Below are 16,181 nucleotides of genomic sequence, written 5' to 3' on the forward strand. Positions count from 1 at the left end.
GTTCTCTCAGATCATGAATGGCAGTTTACCATTATCCCTCAAGAGAAAAGTATACAACAGCTGTACCTTACCGGTACTCACCTATGGGGCAGAAACGTGGAGGCTAACAAAGAGGGTTCAGCTTATGTGAAGGACAACGCAACGAGCTATGAAAGAAAAAATGGTAGGTGTAACGTTGAGAGATCGGAAGTAGGCGGAGTGCGTGAGGCAACAAACGCGTATTAATGACATCCTAGTCGAAGTCAAGAAGAAGAAATGGGCTTGGGCAGGGCATGTAATGCGAAGCTAAGAGAACCGCTGGTCCTTAAGGGTAATAAAGTGGATTCCAATAGAAGGCAACCATGCCAGGGCACGGCAGAAAGCTAGATGGGCGGATGAGATCAAAGAGCTTGCGGGAATAGGGTGGCCGCAACTGGCAAAGGACAGGGTTAATTGGAGAGACATAGGAGATGCATTTGTCCTGCAGTGGGCGTAGTCACGCTGCTGCTGATGATGATGTAACTATCTTTCAGCACGGTGGGCCGAAACGGTCACTGGTAACGGTTCTCCCGAGCAGACCATTGCGGCTCATAAAATGTGCTACCTTCTTGGCAGCATATTCAGAACCACGCTGCAAAAGATACTTCTCTCTCCGTGGAACGCGCCAACACTTCATGCTAACTGGAGCGGCTGTAAACTATATTGTTTATTTATTTATTATTTATTTATTTATTTATTTATTTATGTATACAAAATACCCCTAAAGGCCCTCGAGAGGGTATTACATAAGGAGAGCCAAAGGCAATTGATCAAAATAAAACAAAACCGCGAATATAAAACAAGAGAGAGAGAGAGAAAAAACTTTATATACACAGGAATTCGGGGCACGCCCCAGGGTCCCCGCACGACCCACTGCACTTAAGTGTTTATGTTCCGAAGGTCCATAACACTGGCAGCACGCCCGGTGGCGATGGTCTGCAAGGCCCGGTCCTCCGAGCGCAGCAGGGTCTCCCAGTCCTCCCAGGTCTTGAGGTTCTCTAGGTCCCGCGGGGGAGGGTCCGCCGGGCAGAGGGAAAGGATGTGGAGGGAAGAAGCGAAGGGTTCTGGGCATAGGGCACATGCGGGAGTGGGAAAGGAGGGATGATAGTGGGCTAGGTTAAGGGGTGAAGGGAGTGTGTGTGTCTGTAGTCTGCGCCAGAGTGTTGCGTGTTTGTTATCTAGGGAGGGGTGGGGCGGGGGGTAGAGCTGGCGAGAGGCTCTGTATGCCTGGGTCAGCTCACTGAATGAGTGCATGCGCTCCTTCGTGAATCCCCGATCCGAGGCCACCTGCGCCCGGCTTAAAGAACCTCGGGCTAAAAGGTTGGCGGCCTCGTTTCCGGGATTCCCAGAGTGCGCAGGCACCCATATCAGCTCCACTTGGCGGGGCGGGGGTGCGTCGGGCGAGTCTAGTATGCCAAAAGCAGGGACATGGACTCGGCCTCTAGCAAAATTTTGTATAGCAGTTTTAGAGTCACTTAAAATATATCGGGCTTCCGTGCGAGTGATAGCAAGTGCAATGGCGGCTTCCTCTGCAGCCTCTGGGGACGTGTCTGGAGGGAGAGGTAGTGTGAGGAGGGTGGATGAAGAGGAGTCCACGACAGCTGCTGTCGCTTCATCACACGTGCAGGCAGCGTCCGCCCATACGGCGTCCAGCTCGGAGCCGTACGCTTGATGGAGTGTCTTCGCACGGGATCTGCGGCGCTGCTCATGGTGGGACGGGTGCACATTCCTCGGGAGCGGCCTGATGAGAAGCTCCCGATGAAGGCGTCGTGGGATGGCGAGGAGGGTTGGGTCGTTGGCCGGTATTCTGATTCCGAGGGTGTCCAGGAACAAAACCGGAAATAAAACACTTAGCATGAAATAAATAAGCAAAAGAATCAAAAGTATGGCAGCTCTGCAAAGAATGAAAATTGCTACAGTATCAGAACTATACAAACTGAACTCTAATGTAAAAATAATGTTAATAACATACCCTGCAAAAAAGGAAACCATGAACAAACAAAATGACAATGTACGCAAAGAGTTAAGCAGTAGTTATTGAAGATATAAGGTTAAAATATTTATCAGGATCAGTGGTGGTTGCGATATGTGAAGGCAGAGTGTTCCAATCAGATATTGTGCGTGGCAAGAATGAATGCGAATAGCCAGATGTTCTGCCCGTGAAACACAGAACTTTAAAGGGATAATCGCGGTGGTCAAAAATCGAAGGAGGAAAAGAAAAAAAGTCGTTATGAAGTGATGGATGATGTTACGGTTTATGAAAAAGTGACAGTCGTGCAACTTTGCGGCGGAGACATAAATCATTAAGACTTGCGCGTTTCTTCAAGGCTGTGATACTGGTATTACGTGAATAATCTGAGTAAATAAAACGAACTGCGCGGTTATGCAATGATTCAGTGGTATAGGCATCGGCACGGAGGTGAGGAGGAGCATGGTCAAAATTATGCTTTAAGAGACCTGATGACCGATTAGCAGGTGCAAGCATTAGGTTAATATGGTGGTTCCATGTTAGGTCTGAATGAAGGTGAAGTCCGAGCTAGTTATACGTGGTGACTAGCTCGAGTGAACTATTATTCAAGGAGTATGCTGTTTGAATTCGAGACATTCGGTTTGTAAAAGACATAAATTTTGTTTTTCCTTACAGCGCCGACCCCAGCGGGCCATGTGCCCGATGTTGCAGCGGGTGCGAGCACGCCTGTTCCAGCAGGCGTGCTGAGACAGGGTGACGCTGCCGGAAGAAGAGTTCCTGGGACGGTGGAGCAGCCGCTTCATCGTCGCAAGCAGGGGCCATGTGACAGTGCGGTTCCTGCCATACTGAGTGTCGCGTGTCAGTGTTGTGCGCCATGTTTGTGCGCGGAATTGGTGCGCTCTCTTTCTCCCGCGTGCTTCCCCCGTGCGTTTGGACCCTCTTGAACTCTTGTACTTTCGGCACTGTGTTTTGGACACTTACGTTGCTTGTGACTGTATGTGTGCGCACCGGGCGGCATCTGTCGCCACCCCTCCCTAGATAACAAACACGCAACACTCTGGCGCAGACTACAGACACACACTCTCCCCTCACCCATTAAGCTAGCCCACTATTATCCATCCTTTCCCACTCCCGCATGTGCCCTATGCCCAGAACCCTTCGCTTCTTCCCTCCACATCCTTTCCCTCTGACCGGCGGACCCTCCCCCGCGGGACCTAGAGAACCTCAAGACCTGGGAGGACTGGGAGACGTACCCTGCTGCGCTCGGAGGACCCGGCCGTGCAGACCACGCCACCGGCCGCGCTGCCAGTGTTATGGACCTCAGGAACATAAACACTTTAGTGCAGTGGGGTCGTGCGGGGACCCTGGGGCGTGCCCCGAATTCCTGTGTAAATAAATTTTTTTTCCTCTCTCTCTCTCTCTCGCCGTAATGTGTTTTTCTGTTCTGTAGAGGGACGGCTGTCCCTTTTACGCTCCTGGGTCCAAATAAACTTCTCTTCAGTGACAATTTTCATTTTCTTCATTACGGCTCCTCTTTCTCTTTGTTGATTCACTCCGAACTCTCACCGGGCTGTTTTCTCCTCCCCACCTGATCAGGAACCCGATTTTATTCCGGTTTATACGTTCAAAACTATCGCAACCTGCTTACCATTACCAAAACCATTACCATTGCCATTACCAAAACCGACACCCGAAGACTTCGTGGTAGTCCTCAAGCCGCGAACTCGAGTATCATTGCAAGAGGTATTCGAGGAGAACGGATACGGGCGGGCGTTCATAGCCTACCTCGGACCGGACTGCTCGCAATTTTTCACAATTCTTCCGGTACGCGACCAAAATTTAATTCTAATTTACACTTCAAAAGCTGAAATTGCAGATAAAATTATCGGGGACTTCGAGATAAATCTGCAAAATAAGAAAGTCCAACTTACAGGCCACCTAAGGCAAGACGGTGGTAACGTCTGTTACGGCGTGGTAACAGTACGAAATACAGACACAGCGGAATCCCTCCGCTCAAGTCTCGAGTGGCGCCATGGCGAGATTCTGGATATACGCAAATTCGGCACGTCAAACAAGGCGCAAATAACATTTTCCGGAAAGCTGAAGCCGCGCTACGTACATTACGAGTGCATGCTCATCCAAGTCCGTGAATACCAGCGCACCATCCCGGCCTGCGGTCACTGCGGTGTTGTCGGTCACCGTATGGACGCCTGCCCCGGCCCAAGACCGGACAAATGTGGTGTGTGCGGCCAAGAAGCCGAGCTCGTTGAGGGGGTGCGGGTCTCTCACGAGTGCGTTCCAAAATGCTCTCTGTGCGGCGGAGCCCATACCACGGGGGCCCGCGGGTGCGTTGCAAAGTATCGAACCCCCCAGCCCCTGCGCCCGGAGCAGGGACCGACGCACAAGAAGGGCCGCCGTAAACGCCGGAAACGGCGGCCCCGCCAAGCCAAGGACAAGGGAGCCAACCAGCCCCCGAGCAAGCCAGGCGGTCCGTCTACCGGCAAGCCAGGCGTTCCATCTACCGGCAAGCCAGGCGGTCCATCTCCCGGAAAGTCAGGCGGTCCATCTACCGACAAGCCGGAGTTGCCTAAGGCAGTACCACCGCCACCCCAAGCCGACGTGGAGAAACGAACGAGTACCCCCCCACCAGGTTCTTCGCGGACATGGGCGCAAGCCGTCATCCAAGGATCCCAGGTGAGCAGCAAGGGCAGGGCAGCCCCTCCTCATACCCCCCTTCCAAACCGCCGACAAAAACGGCCGAGCAATCCCAAATTTCCGCCCTCAAAGAGGAAATCGCTTACCTACAGAAGCGTCTTGCCCTCACTGAGGCGCGCCAAAATTTTCCAACCCAAAGGCCCACTCCACCCGCGGTGGAGGAGATGGATAGCGACACACCGGCGAACGCGCAGACTGCAACCGTTCAGTCTGCGCTTGAGGCGAGGGTTAGCGCACTGGAGACCCAGATGAACTCCGCATTCTCCGCCTTAGAAATGCAAATCGCAACCACCATCAAGGCGGCTCTAGACAAAATTCCCACCATTATAGCCGCACATATGACGAAACAAACTCTAACTACCAGGCGCTCCGGCCAACTCAAGCGTATAAGCAGCCCCAATATTAAGGCTGGTAGACCAAAAGTCGCACATGAGGAACAGGAGCCCGTCCTCAACCTGCCCAGCGTGACGCAACCTGCTGTCATTGGGGCACCCGGCTCAGAGGCGGGCCCCTTCTCAGTAAGCATAAATTCTAATCATAATCATGGCGGACATTCATAAACCGCGATGGTGCTCACGCAGCAATTCGGCCCCTGTCCAAATTTTACAGTGGAACTGCAGAGGTTTCAAGGCCCGTATTAAGCGGGCCGACCTACGGCTTTTCTTAACAACGTTCCCCACTCCTCCTGCTGTAGTGGCCCTCCAAGAGCCGGGGGACGCAGCCACCCTCACAAATTACTCAGTGTATGAGCAGGATGCGCAGAGCTGCCTCTGCGTACATAAAAATTATACGGCCTCCCCGGTGGACCTGGATTACAAGGCGATTTTCTCGTATGCGATGGTGACGATCCTTCCGCTACGCAAACAGGACCCCCCATTACACGTACTCAACGTTTACAGCTCTCCCAAACTTCCAAACGTCACATTTGCAGACTTATTCAGTCGGGCGTTAAAGGTGGCGAACAGGGATCCCCTCATAATCGTTGGGGACTTTAATGCCCCCAGCCCCTTATGGGGATACATACGTGAAGAAAAACGAGGACGCAAGCTGGCGGAACTTGCGTCAACGTTGGGCCTTACTCTTCACACGGACCCTGCACAACCCACTCGCATTGGGAACTCCGTGGCACGCGACACGTGCCCAGATCTCACCTTTACCAAAAATATTAGATATGCAGAATGGCACAACACCGAGGAAACCCTGGGTAGCGACCACTGCATTCTTGCGACCACAATCCGCACCAAACCCCTTACCAGACCTCACATTAAAGCAACCCTTCCAGACTGGACCAAATTCAGATCCAACTACACTAACCCTACCCCTATAGCGGATCAAGGTTACACTACCTGGTCACAACACCTCATCTGCCAACTCAAAGATACCGAACACCACGTTCAGCTCTCAGAGGCGAACCCGGCGGTGGACAACCACCTCCTTCACCTCTGGGAGGCCCGGCACAGCCTCGTCCGCCGGTGGCGCCGACAGAAGTACAATCGGCAACTCAAAATCCGCATCGCGGAACTCACCCAACAAGCGGCAGAGTATGCGGCCCAACTCGCCGACTCGAACTGGGTAGACCGATGCAACACCGCTGCTCGGCAAATGTCGAGCCGGAGCACGTGGCGCCTTTTCCGCGCCCTCATTGATCCGACCCAAACCCGCACCGAAACACAAAAACATCTTCAACGAGCAATTCACACCTTCAACGGAGACAGCCAAACTGGCTGACGCGCTCCGAGACAAATATCTGTACACAGACCAGGATTCGCGTGGTCCGGCGTACTCTTATGCAGGTTCTGAGAACGCAGAGCTGGATCGAACGTTCCAGCTTCACGACCTCAAAGCGGCCCTGGCCAAAATGAAACGAGGGACAGCCCCGGGCAGGGACAAGGTAACTGTGAAACTTCTCGCTAACCTACCAGAACCGGCCTACGAGCGGCTGCTCGAATACTTCAATGCCATCTGGACGGAAGGTACGCCTCTCCCAGTGGATTGGAAGACGGGTCTCGTCACATTCATACCCAAACCAGGCAAACCTCGCAACACTGACAACCTCCGGCCCATATCTCTCACTTCTTGTGTGGGGAAGTTGATGGAGACCATGGTCCGTGACAGACTATCCACCTACCTAGAAACGCACAACGCCTTTGCAGACACCATGTACGGGTTCCGCCCACACCGGTCCGCACAAGATGTGCTGCTGCAACTTCATAGAGAGATTCTTGATCCCGTCGAGCACCCTAGCGATGACAAGGTGGTCCTCGCATTGGACTTGCGGGGGGCTTTCGACAACGTTACTCATGATATCATCCTCTCCCACCTGTCCCAAGTGAACTGTGGATACAACACATTCCAATATATCAAGCAATTCCTCACAGATCGGCAAACATATATCCGACTCCAAGACAGTGGACATGGCCCGTACCAACTTGGTACGCGAGGGACTCCACAGGGAGCAGTCCTCTCGCCTCTTCTCTTCAATCTGGCCATGATGAAGCTCCCTACCCTGCTGGGTGAGGTCCCGGGTGTGCAGCATGCCCTGTACGCGGACGACATCACCCTCTGGGCAACACACGGTTCGGTTGGAGAAATCGAGGCCAACCTGCAGCAAGCGGCGGCTATTGTGGACGATTATGCACACCTCTGCGGCCTTGAGTGCTCCCCGAAGAAATCGGAATTCGTGCACATACGTCCCAATCCAAGGTGCACAACCAAAATTGCCCTCTCCCTGCTTAGTGGCCCGATACCTGAACAAGATGAAATCAGAGTATTGGGACTCTACATACAAAAGAACCGCAAGATTGACACCACGCTGAAGAAACTCCGCAAGGTGGGGGATCAGGTGGGCCGTATGGTCCGCCGGGTATCAAACAAACGAGGGGGGTTGCGATGCAAAGACGCCCTGCGGCTGGCGAATGCATTCGTAACCAGTCGAATCCTGTATTCGTCACCGTACCTCCACCTGCGCAAATGCGATGAGAACGCTTTCGAAGTGATTCTCCGAAAAATCTATAAGAGAGCTCTCGACCTCCCAATTGCAACATCTAACCAACGTCTCCTCGGCCTGGGGATGACGAACACCTTTGGGGAGCTGCGCGAGGCTCATCTCAGCAATCAATACTTGCGGTTAAGCAAAACACGTGCGTGTAGCCGCCTACTGACCCGCCTCCACATCAATTACACAACCCAAGAGGAGAAGCGGGTATCCATGCCCGAGGCCTGGCGCTTCGCACTAAAGGTTCGCCCCCTCCCCAATAACATGACAAAAGATGCCCATGATGGCCGCCGCCTCGCGCGAGCGGAGGCCATTTCCAAGCAGTACGGTGCTCGACCAGGGGTATTTTACACGGACGCGGCAGGTCCACACCATGGGGGTTGGTACACGGCTGCCGTTGTCCACCAAAACAACCCAGTTCAGGGCCTCACCTTCCGTGCCCCCGACATTACATTCGCGGAGGAAGTTGCTATCGCACTTGCAGCTGCGGATCCAGCGTCCCGAGTCATTATCACCGACTCAAGAGAAGCTTGCCGCAATTTTGAACGGGGCCAAATTCCAGATCGTGCTTTCCAAATTTTACACAGTTGTGAGTACCGGGATTTCCCAACCCGGCGTACCATCACCTGGGCCCCAGCACATGCGGGGATAGAGGGAAATAAGGTAGCGGACACTACCGCCCGGCCGCTTAACCATCGGGCATCGCCTCTCTCGCCGCCTGATCCGGCTACTGATTTTAATCCGGCTATTACTTTTCGGGAGATCTCTCTCCTGTATCAAAACGCTCACGGCCGATACCCACCCCCCTGTAAAGGCCTCAATAAGTCAGAGGAGCGTTGGCTACTTCGCCTCTACACCAACACGGTACTGTGCCCGGCAGTGCTCAAACATTTCAATTCGGCCTTTTCGGGCGAGTGTCCACACTGTGGGGAAGTGTTTGCGGACACGTATCACATGGTGTGGGCATGCCCTGCCAATCCTGCTTTCCCACCCCACCCCCACCCCACCCGAGAGGACTGGGAGGCTGCCCTGCTCGGCTGCTCAATTCTCCAGGACCAACGAGCCCTGGTGACAAGAGCCCGGGCCGCCGCGGAGGCCACAGGGGTCCCGGACTAGGGATCCCTCCTAGTGATTGTGAGGGCCGGGCCCTTCAGGCACGGTCCAAGCAATACCTCTCTTGTATATAGTATAAATAAATGTTTTACACCACCACCACCAAACGGGTGGTGGCGTTCAGTGGACTCCCTGGCAGCGCTACAACACGCTGTCGCGTTCTACTCCTAAAAGCGAAGCTTAAGCGTCATTAACTGGCAGTTAATTAGTATTTAGTAATTAATCAGCAATTAGCCAAGAATTAGTAATTTGTCGTTACTTAATAATTTGTACTTAATTATGTGTGACGCCATCCAGTTGCCACGTCACTAGTGCCTCAGAGGCAGTCAAGGTTGTGCTGAAAAGCTTTCGCCTCTACGCACTTTAGACAGTCAAAGTGCCCCTTGAATTTTTGATGGGGCATTTGACATTCAAATCGAGTGAAACCGTATAGTTGAAACTCCGAAATATTGGCGTAGTAATTAATGCACCGCTTGGTTTACAGTCGAGCAACCTCTTTAGAGGCCCGTTAAAGCAGTGTGGCTCCAAAACTTTTGGACAATACACCGGAGTACGTGCTGCAAAATTTCAACCATTGTGTTGGAAATTTATACAGCTTCACCGTGGTGTGACGTTCGTGACGGTGGTGAGCCTTTGAACAGCCGGTGAACAATTTCCTCTCTGGGATCTGGCCGTAGAGTGGCAAATCCAGTTTTTCGTGAGATGTTTGTATGCGCCAGTATGAAACTTCCGCGTATTTTAAAAATCATGCCTGCATTTTTCGTACCCATTTTTCCGCTAGTGAAGTGGTAAGCAGCCGCGCATTAACATGGGTGCACGCGGATTCGGCTTGAAAAAGAAGAAGTACCAAGAAGCCGTGGCGGCTGTGCTTAGCTCTTCGGTCTGCTTTTGACAAGCCTGGTCCTCTTTCTATGGGTGAGTTGGAAATGTTGCCTCTCGACGACAAGCGTTTTTGAGGAGCAGTAATAGGGCAAGGGGGTCTCCGCCGGGTCTTATACGGGCTGGAAAGACCGGCCGGGGCGCCGATCGATGGATGCGATGCATTCGCGGGCTTGTGACTCTCAGATGGCACGGCGACGGAGTAGCAATAGGCACCAAACTGAACAATCATACCGTCTCCTGGTACTAAATGCCAATATAACCCACGTGTGCCTGTAAAATAAGGGGTTAAAGCACCGCAGTAGAGAATTTCCCGTGTGAGTTTCAAAAGCTCCACATGAAGCATGGAATCCATGCACTCAAGATGGATGAGGAGTGGCTCGAAATGTAGTGCTTCAAACAATGCATGTCACACGGTACCTAAACATATTTTAGATATCAACGGTTTCAATGGCTGGTAGCCCCAACAGAACAGTATGCCCAGAATCTACAACGTACAGCGGCTGTCGTGTGGCTTGCTGCTTCCAGGCCATATCCGTGTCAAAAGTTCCCTTCAAGCTTGGGCACTGACTTCTTGCTCCCGTTAATACTGCCCATGGCTGCTATAAGCGCGAAGGTACTCCAGGGAATGCGGGCGGAAAAAGAGATGCTTCTGTTCCGGAGCCGGCCTTAGGCAAGAGCGGCACCCCGTTTAACGTTACTTGCTCACGTCTAGCCTTTGAATCGCTACCCATTCGTAAAAATTAACTTTCTTTTTAAGACTGTAGAGAAAATACCTCTCTTATGGCTGCGAAGGCTGTTCCCGCAGACCTAGGTGCCACGTTTTACAGAAAGCCTCGGTAGTCTTAGGGATGTGCAAAATCTGCCCTTTTGGATGTTGCCTAATCAGCTGAAGTACTCTGGCCTCTTGTTGAAGAGATCGTCCCGGCAGTTGATGCTGAAGGCAATGCTGCTTCCCAAGACTGCGGCAAAGCATGCATCGTGCAGCAAAGAGATTTAGGTATAAGGTATTGATATATCGTTTTGTCCGCTTTAGAAAGTTGAAACTTTATCCTTGCTTTCTTTATGTAACGGGGCTCAGTTATAGGCGCCTATTTCCACTGGAGAAGTGACGTATAACTAAACTGTCTCAAAAGCATTCGGTTCAGCTTGCTTGCCGTCGGTGCCGCGTGCAATGACGATGTTCGACAGGTGGAACCGCAATGGTTACTAACGCCACACAATGTCGACCGATGATTCTGCTGTACGAGGAAACAGAACCCCGTACTCTCTTTTTATTTAGAGCAGGCGGATGTATGTTGTAACGCTTGTTAGCCTTGGCATGAGTTAATGCTGAAGTTATTTCTCTCATTTCTCGATGAAACCTTCCATCCGCAGGACGAGAACTTTGCATTTTGACGTGGTAACAGTAACGGGGCGACGAGAGGCGCTAGTAGGAGAACTCATGTGCTCGCGTTTGAACCATACATCGCACACTGCTTTCCTCTTGTAGGCTCTTTTCTTGCGTACTAATCATTGCCCACACAGGTTAAATGCGTGCGTGGGAAAGAAACCGAGTCTAACTTTCTCACTGACAAAACTCCAGGTCGTTCATTTGGGTTTCCGACACAAATCATCAAACGTGCGAACAAACAGACCATTCGCTAAGCCAGCAACGACTGCAACATATTCCTAATGTCCTTTGCCAGGATAGCCAGTCGGAAGTTCATTAATTTTTATAATTGAAATTAGCTCAACATTGTATATGCCAGACGATTTCCATTATGCCATTTCGCTAAGCCATACAGACAGACCATTCCATACAGACCATACAGACCATACAGACCATTCCATACAGACCATTCGCTAAGCCAGCAACGACTGCAACATATTCCTAATGTCCTTTGCCAGGATAGCCAGTCGGAAGTTCATTAATTTTTATAATTGAAATTAGCTCAACATTGTATATGCCAGACGATTTCCATTATGCCATTTCATCATAACCTTACAGCCTGGGCGTCAGTTATTGCATTTTACTATGAGAGTTCAGGAATTTACAGTTTCAGCGCCGTCATATCGACCTATTTTCGCAAGACCAAAGTGTTGAATTCCTTTAGTTACTAGAGGCATAAATGTATAAATAATTGCGAGATGTTAGCGCAATAATGTTCACGGTCCACGTGCCCCGTAAAATTTTGTTCTACCGGTTACTGGCTATCATTGCTTGCGTTATCGGAGCTGCGGTAACGTAAAAGCTGAAATCCATATTGCGTAACCAGTCCCAAAGCGCTTTCAGTTTAACACATTGTGTACGGGCTCCGGTTATTTTTAATTACTTGTGTAAGGGTGCGCAGTGGTCGAAGCCAGCCTTCTGAGGTTTTGTGCAGGCCACGTTCCTGCTTTGTTCTGGCATTTCCGCAAGCCTCTATTCGTAGCTGATGTTCACTGCACAATTTCACTGGAGAAAATTTCAAAGAATTTTTTTTTTTTGCGGCAGTGAATATGTGTGGACAAACACTTTCTCATTCTCTTCCAGAGCCACAGCTTCAGTCTCCCGTCGATTCCCGCCCTGAAAGCGAGAGGAGAGGTAAGCTTGTGCATGCGCGCATGACCGTCCTTGAAAGTTGTGGTAGGGCTAAAGTTAAGCTCCCTTTTTCTGCAAATCTTGCCATTCCATGATACTATGTTAGGCGCCCGGGGGCTGTGCTCCTATGCAGATATTTTAGCGCACATGTCTTAGGTGTGCGTTTCGGTATTCCCCGTCGTAGTCGCCGTCGGCGTGGAAGGTAGGCCTGCGATGGGACATTGGGGGAGACTATCGCAAGTGGACACGTGATAATTGCTTCAGCGAGATCTTTTGCCACTTTTTAAGCAAGGCTTGTTTACACGCCTTCTTCTAACTTTCTCTCCCTCTCTCATTACGCCTAGTGGCAGACATCTCGAATAAAAGAAAAAGAAGGCGTAATCAGTTTTCTAAGTGAGCAAAACGCCACCTCGAAAGCGGCGGCCAGGTGCCCGTTGACAGGAGACAGGTAGCAGCAGAGCAAAATGCCACATGCCACAGCGAAAGCCGATGAATGGACAACTAGATGGTGGCTACCACGAGAAGATCCCGGCAGGTGGCTCCACTTGTCGGTGGTGGCAGGTGGTGTGGCATGTGGTTCGCAATAGCGGCTATTGCAATCGTCCGCCATTTTTTTGCAGGCTTGCAGGCATGTTTGAGTTGCGCGCTGCTAGAGGCATCCCTGAGGAAAGAGCCAAACATAACCTCCACCAGACGACGTATTCGTGTAGTGAACACATGGGTCGGTTGTCGTGACAGATTAAAAAAAATATACCTTTTCTTTGCATTTCGAAATGCTGTGCCTTTGTCTACACAGCGCTATGAAAGGCAAGACGTTATGGAGAGTTTAGCTATGGGGAAATTTAGGCAGATAAACGATCGTGGGTACCCAGAAAGGAGTTAGCCTGGTTTACGTCCTTTCTTCTTGTGTGGTGTTTATTTGTCGGCTGTATTTCTGGTTAGTCTTAGTGGCTTTCCATTTTAGGCGCACCTTTTTTTTCCTACATGAGCATAATTTTGCACCAACCGATGGGATTCTCGGAATGCTAACTTATGCAAGGAAGCAGACCCAAGAAGCTCTTAATTTTTCTCCCTCACTCCACTGTCGTGACCTTGAAAGCTAGTTAAGACCGACTCTAAGCTATGAGAATTTTCTTGCCTACAATTTCAAAGTAGTCTATATCCCTCTTCACGATTACTATGTGTGAGGGAAAAAAGTTAAGATCTTTACCATCTTGCCTTATCATGACGAACGACGGCGCACTATAGCACATGGACTTCATCATGCAGGCTCAGCCACAACACCTTGCTTAAATCTAAAACGTGTTCATCCGTGCATTATCCCACAGAACTCTTTAGTGCTTAATTTGAGTCGCTTGACTCTCTATTTTTGTGTGCCGCAGAAAAGCAAGCTCTTTTGCTTTTTCGGCTCGCGTGCTTGGGCGCATAAGCTTGAACGACAAATGTGCTTTGCGGGTTCATCCCACTGCACCAGAGGCGGACAGAAGGTAATGAGTGCCGATATTCGCCTGGGTTTATCTGGCTTTGTCGCTGGCGCTATCTGAAGGAAACTGAATGCAGGAAAACTACTATTTTGCCGCGTAACCCTTGTTTCACATGGCGTTGGCGCAATAGGATATTCCTTCTCTTGTGCACTGGGGGATGTCGTTAACGCGAAAGAGTTAGAGGCTCCGCTACCAGGAAAATAAGACGTCGGTGTTTTGAGCGAAAAACCACGAGCATGACTTCGCCAGGTGGCGCCTAGAGAGCAATCTTGGGGCAGGTTGGCCACCTAGGTCACTTCGCCTTGCGGCGTCGCCACAACCTACTCACCGGATTGTGAGCAAACTGCCCAACGAGCCGGGTGGCTGTTAAGGATTGGTCGCTTGTGAAGAGCAACCTGGGACGCACAAGTCCCACCGCTGGGAGCATCTGCCATCGCAGGGCAGTGCACCACGGCGCCTGGAGGGCCATGAGAGATCCTTGGTCGTAAAGTGGAGAATGGCATTCTGCTTACATGAAATTAGCCTATTGCACTATCGCGTCATACCCTTAAGGTGGCGCTTAAGCGTCTGCTCCAGTTTCCTTCTCAGTGATTATGAACTTGGCTCATTCAATTAAATAAGAACTGGCCGTGCCAAAGCGTAAAAAATCAGATGTGTAGGCTTTACCCTTCAAATGCGATCCCATTCTGACATCAGTTGTAACATGCGACTCGCAAGCTTTTTACCGGTGTATGCTTATTAAAAAAAAATGTAAAGGAGAACTTGGTCTGTGGCGCCAAAAAAAATGCAAGGGCATTTTTTGCGTTCGTTAAGCGTTTATGGTTTCGGTACGGGGCAATCTCATTCAATGAAGTTTACAAGTAGGATGGATTTGTATAACGATATGGAAAGACAATGCCCGGAAAGATGACATCCGACAGGCCGTGAAAACTACAGATACAGAACGAAGAGTTCAAATGAAGAGGCTCCTTTCGGAGAGTAAAGTTATTGCCAGGGATGACGATTACGCTGAAAAGAAGGTGAAAAATAGAAGTTTATGGAAGATAAGAAGATGTTCAAAGTAAGGCCCAGGAAATGGTGCTAAGACGATCTAAAGGTGAATCTCAACAGGAGATGGGTTATTGACAGGGTGGAGTAGAGAGCGCCCGTATAAAACATGGATCCATAAGTAATAACACAACTTTTAGGCGCGAAAATACTCAGCACTGCTGCGTCCATTTTTCTCTTTTTTTATTAACACTTAAGTTTTTTTGTTTGGCTGGCAGAGAGGACTGATCTGGGCTATATTTAGCTGTGTTGTCCTTTTTAGCCGTGCAGGCTGGTGCTAAGGGAAGCGATTATGAAATATTTTATAGAAGAGCATACATGGAAAAGATTCCGCATTTTTCCCGGTCTTGTCCTGGAAAGCAGGAATTCTGGTAATTATGCAGGCCACATAAACAAAAAATGTTTTTCGAAAATCCTTTTTTTTTTCACAGACGACGAAGTACGCCAGTAAGTACTACCGTTCTTATTAATCCTCAAATTAACTATTCTCTCGCAGTTCTCTTCCCGCAAGAGTTATAAAGAAAAACACCCGCAGGACATTGCAGCAATTGGCTTTGGCTAAGAAATTGTATGCCACTCTACCTGACAGGCCTGCCATAATGTACCATCTGAGAACAGGAAAAAAACTTGTGCCCATCACTCGGACTGCCACGTGGTTTCTTGTCTATCCCGCTTTCCCGCTTTCTCTTTTTCTTCTTTTTTTTTTGCACGACCGAGAGGTATTTAACCGGTGAACGTGCAATAAAACGTGATTGATAGTCAGCGTCGTGTCCCTCTCTCTGCTTCGTCCCCTTTAACGCTGTTTTTAGCCTCAGATCATGCACCAGCCAGCCCAAATTTCCACCCTTTTGAAGTACTCGGACTAACTACGGAAAACAGAAATTAACTTTCCAGGTACCATTTGTCATCAACCAAACTTCACTAGAACGGGAATTCTTGTCATCAACTAAGGTATTTAAAAAATGTAATGAAAAATATTTGGAAGAGAATCCTGTATAGTTTTGTGGCTTATGCTCGCTAAAATATATGTTATTGACAACAGTCTGTTTCCATGAAAACGTCCTGCTGCATAAAATTTGTCACTGATGCATTCAATTCATCTTTGTTTGTGTTATATTGTTGTCATATTATTTGGTGTCATTGATGTACTCATTTATGCTTGTTTGTGTCATATTGTTATATTATTTGGTGTCATTGTTTGTCCTGCATAGAAGCTAAAGGCGCTAAAGCTGCCGCCTGTATCAGGGAGCCAAGGCCTACCGCCTTTCGCTTTGGCTTCCCCTTTCATTTTGAAAGAAAATAAACACCAAACCAAATCCAACCAAATGCCACGGAATATTTTTAGTTTAGCACGCCATACATTTGTTTTGCTGTATTCTTCCGGCAAGGCGAGGAGTG

This window comes from Amblyomma mixtum, chromosome 9, assembly GCF_055824585.1.
Source record: "Amblyomma mixtum isolate Tamu chromosome 9, ASM5582458v1, whole genome shotgun sequence".
Taxonomy (NCBI): Eukaryota; Metazoa; Arthropoda; class Arachnida; order Ixodida; family Ixodidae; genus Amblyomma; species Amblyomma mixtum.